Here is a 5403-nt window from a genome sequence, read left to right on the forward strand (position 1 = left end):
TTGTTTTTTTGTTTTTTTTTTTTTTTGATGTGGAGACTGTAACCCCCTGTCCTCCCCGACACACGCACAGACACACACAAACACGCACACACACACTCTCACACTCTCTTACACTCAGACACGTACCCCACCTTTTCCTTCCACCCCTTGCTCTGTCTATCATCCTATCAGTGTTGACTTTCTGTAAGGTTTCTTTGGAAACTGAAGTAAAGAAGGTAGTCACCTGACCCTCCATTTCTTCCCCAGTGGAAACATCTCTGCATCTTTCCATCTTCACTCTTTAATTATTTCATGCCCTTGTTTTACCCATCAAATGTTTAACCATGTAAACCTGAGAACTGCTCTCCCACATCTTTCTGAAATAACTGAATGATGCAACTCTGGATGTTATTTACTTTTTTTTTTTTTTTTTTTTCCCTCGTTTATTTTCGTTCCTATGGTGTTAAGAAGTTTGCCTCTTGACAATATAAGCAGTTGATGGCAACAGTCAATGGTAGAGTGGCTCGCTCCCTTTTTCTTTAGAGCTCTGAATTATTAAATCTGTTGTAAAATCTATGGTCTTCTCCAAAAATACCAATAAAAACATTACATAACACTTGGTCCTGGTACCGGTCTGTCACTGAAACACCTGCATCAATTATGTCTAATTTTTGTCTTAGAAGCTATTAGATATTTTGTCTGTTTAATTCATATTATCTGCTTCTGTCACACAGAATGCAGGACTGAGTATTTGACACTTACATTTGCTACTTAATTCTGTTAGCCCTACATCAGAACAGTTTTTCTGCCCTCAGTGGTAAATGTCACACTGCTGCTGCTCAGAAGACTTAAGACAACAAACCTCATAGGTCTCAAGTCTTTCCACTGAATGAGTGCAGGTCAGCTATCTCATACACAAAATGTGTGATTGTATGTGGGTAAACAGTAAAAAAGTATTATTAAACATGTATTCTCTAAAGTGTACAGAGGGTTGAAGTGAAACAAGCCAGATTCTATCTATTAAGTAATTTCTGAAGATCTAAAAAAGTTCATAAGAACGTTAACTGCAATTCCTCAATATTTTCTTAACAGTCTCAAATCTTACAAATTTCTTTATTTTTCTTATGAACTTCTTGAAAAACGTCACAAATTTATATGTTGTATCGTATGAGCCAACCTTTTAAAAGGACGTTTATCAATTAACGGTCAAATTTCTCAAAGCAGAAGCTTGAGCTAATTAATGTAAGAAAAAAAAATCTGCTTGGGAAAATAGAAAATATATGAATAACAGCTAAAAGTGGGCCCTGAGTTGGAAAATGTTGGGAACCACTTATTTTCAAAGGGCATATGGCAGGTTAAAGACCACTTTGAATCAATGTTTAGGAAAATAATATAGGAACAGTTTTTTTGGGGGGGGTGATTTTGGTAAATACATTAATTAGGCTTTTAGAGTCATTTTTGTGAGAAAATGTTACTTCCGCATCCAAAAAACCTAAAGCACAAGTGATGTAGGCAGCAGGAGAGCAGTGGATCTCAATCTCAGTTTGGACACAGAAGAAATGTTAAATGTGTACCACATTGGTCACGTTGGTCCAGAGCCTCATAACTACAAGCCTGTTATGTGCCCCAGACAGCAGGGAGACACCGGGAGAGAGTAAATGGTCAGAGGTATAATGCTGTACTACTGCCGCGGGAGAGATCCATGTTTTGTTTGATAGGTGCTTGTGTGGGAAATGTGAGGCCAATTAATTTCTCTGTTTAGTTATTTTACTCTCTTTATTCTTACTCTGTTTTATTTTCCATATTTGAATTAGGATTAAAAAAAAAATAATAATAAAGTCAGATTTATTTGTAAAGCGCCAAATCATAAAGCAAGTAATTACAGCAAGACACTTTACATATAGAGCAGGTCTAGACAAAACTCTTGATAAAATGATTTAGAGACCCAACAGATCCCCCAATGAGCAAGCACTTGGCAACAGTGGCAAGGAAAAACCTTTAAGAGGCAGAAATCTCGAGCAAAACCAGGCTGAGGGGGGTTGTAGTGTAACAGAGGGGGATATTCAAAATAGGTGTAGGCAGGAACATCATGCTGCATGAAGTTCATAGAGATGATGTATGGAGTTCATGAGGATAAGGGAGCAGCAGGCGTTGAAGGAACATGGGATGGCGATGCGCCTGCAGAATAAGAACAGGGACTGGGAGAGACAGAGACATCAGGATAATAAAGTACATAATAATGCTGATTTGTAAACCTCTAAATTTCTCCGGCAAAACCGGAGCCTGCTTCAGACAATTGAGCTGTGGAGGCTGTGTGCACCGAAGGTGCAGTGCGCACCTGGTGTCAGTCGCACCTGGGTATTGCTTCAGCATCCCATGTTGAACTGCATTAGACCACTTGATTGGTAATCCTCAGGTCTAAAGGGTCGTTTGTTGCAGCTGATGCAGCCGTGAAGTCCTGTCTCTTCAGTTGCACAAAATGCATCCAGACACGGAGGATAGCGCAATTTTTTTCCTGTTAGGAAACCTGTGGACTCGATATGGTGGAGTTTGTGCAACCTCCACAAACACAACTTACCATAATAATGATAAATGAATGCAATACATCACTACTGAAAACACACCGACTCTGACTCATAAATACCTACTCCCACACTGAGTGATGGCAGAGCTAAGCATGACTCCCTTTGCCTACGTCATATTACGCAGTGTTGAAAAAAAAAGTGTTTTTAGAGGCTTAGCTTAAAACCCACTTTTTGGACTAAATTTACACTCTTATGTCTTGAAAAGAAATTTAAAACCTCCATTAACTTTTCAATGGGTATTTTTTTGACATGATTATATATACATATTAAATAAATAACCCTTTAAGTCCCTTTAAGTCTCAAAAATTTTCGCAGGCCATCTCTGACCCCATAAACAAGTCAACTCAAGTCCCACTGGAAAGTCGTCCGGCTGAAAACAACAAAAGTTCCTATCTCTCATTTGCTTGTCACATGTCTAATACTTGAAGGAAGAACAAAACAAAAATAATGAAACATGTGATCATACATATTAACAGTCATAATTCACCTGGCTTCTTAAGTATAGTTCTATGCACTGTACATTATTTACGCAATTCTTGTTTCACATAATTCTTGGTTCGTTTGTGAAGGTAATTGGTTTCATGTATCTAATTTTACCGTCCATACTCAAGCCATGTTAGTAGGGTTGTTCAGGGATCATTGTCCCTTTAAATGTTTTCATGATGTCTGGCTCCATGCAGGTTTTGTTGTTGAACAGCACCATTTTTGTCTCTCGTTTTCCCAGTTGTCAAATAAACAACACACTTTTGTGTGCTCATAGTGAGAAATTGTAGTCTGTGATTGCTTCCAATTTTCACGTTTAATATCCTTTTAAAGGTAACTGGGTTTTAACATTCAGAACATTATTCTGTATATTTTTATCTAAATATAGAAATCACACACTACTTGATTCCCCACAAAAATCATACTTGTTTGGAGATGATTTGGCAGCCCACTTGCAGTACCTTCACAGCCCACATGTTGGGAATCGCTGGTCTAGAGGGTGGGCAAAAGTGGCCGAGGCTGTCTCAGTGGTGGGACTGATGCTGAGAGACGGTGTAGGTGTCAAGACAAAGTGGGCAGATTTGAAGTCGGAGATGAAAAAGAAGGGGCTGAGAGGAAACCATTGATGAACAAGACCAGTGGAGTTGAAAGCGCTGCGGGGTAACTAGGTGAATGGAAGAAGGAAAAGGAGGAGGCGGTGTCGCAGTTTGCTAGCTCAACAGAGCCCAGCAGATAAATCTCCTTGCCAAAGCTAACCCAAGGTTGAGGTGCCTCCTGGAAAACAACAAACAACCAACTTTTTCAACTGTCGTGAAATGACGCAGCTTACCGACAACATCCCCCACCCCTCCCCAGAACAACCCATTGGCAAATACCCCTACGCTGAACACCTCCCTCAACAGAAACAAAGCAACAAACCCACATCGTAGTAGTCCCCATACCCAGTGTTACAGTATTAATCTCGACTGGATGAGATTAAATGCATTAGAGGTTAACCTCTTCACTGGAGGTTGTCTTAAACTTATTAAAAATCTGTCCCCTAGAGTCTAACTCAACACTACATGGTGTGACTCACTTCACGTAGGGTAGCTGTTTTGCTCTGTCGTTTGATAACTCCACAAAAGCCACCGCTCTTTGCGACGGAAAGCTCTAAGAGGAAAACACCCTTCGAGTCTGCGAGAGTGGGGGTGGATGATGACTCATCGGCTGACAACCCGGTAACTGACCTTGGAACGAACACGACGACGAACCATATAATCAGCACAAAACCAGTAACATCAGCTGAAGGACAGGAGTACCAAGTCTGTAGCTGTGGCTGGTCCAAGGTAACATCCATCAGAGGCCTAAGAATACATCAAGGGCGGATAAAGAGCTTGAGGAATGTGAGACCAGGACCTTGCATTGATCATTATCTTCTGAGAGAAAGGTCAAGTCAGGCGAGTGAAGCTCAGCGGCCGGATTTAACCCACAGTCCACTGAGCATCAGCACCCCTGTGGCTGAAAGTAATTCAAGCACAACATCAAAGAACGGGGTACCAAGTTACTTGCAACCTGTTTTGGAGAAGAGCATTCGAGGGCACAGACCGCATGTAAAATGGCCGATGTCCAGCTGCAAGAAAGAGTGGGCAACAATTGATGCAGACCTGATCCTGGATGGAATCAAAGGAACAATGGAGAAGATACTGGAGAAAATGGGTGAGCTGATCTACTTCTATGGAGCAGAAAGGTTTGGAACAAAAGAGACAGGAAAGAAGGGCATGACACCAACAACCCCTACAAAGTCCAGAAGGCAGCAAGAAATCCAGCGCCTTGTCAGAAAGAGAAGGGATTTGAGAAAGCAATGGAAGAGAGCCTCAGCGGAGGAAAGAGTGGACATCGACCTCCTGCAAACAGACCTGAAGGGATGCCTGGGAATACTGCGAATACTAGAGCTGAAAACCTCAGGACTCGACGCAATAGGAAGGAAAGGGCGAGAACATCGTTTTACAAGGATCCCTTCAGATTTGCGAAAGAACTTTTCACAAAGGAAAAAAAACCCTAACCCTTAAGGTGCCAAAGGGGGACTTAGAGGACCACCTGAAAGACAAAAAAAAAAAAAAAAAAAAAAAAAATCACAGACAGCCATGACATGCCACCTATTCCTCAACCAGATTACCTGCTGGATGACAGTCCCCCAAAGTTGAGCAAAATCAAGGAAGCAGTGAGGATGGCAAGGTCAGCTTCAGGAGTTCCATACTGGCTGTATAAATACTCCCCAAACGTATTGCACTTTCTGTAGAGGCAAATGAAGGTGACGTGGACAAAGCAAACCATCCCAAAAGCGTGGCAAATAGCAGGAGGAGTGCTAATCCCCAAA

The sequence above is a fragment of the Echeneis naucrates genome, chromosome 10 (assembly GCF_900963305.1).
Source record: "Echeneis naucrates chromosome 10, fEcheNa1.1, whole genome shotgun sequence".
Lineage (NCBI taxonomy): Eukaryota > Metazoa > Chordata > Actinopteri > Carangiformes > Echeneidae > Echeneis > Echeneis naucrates.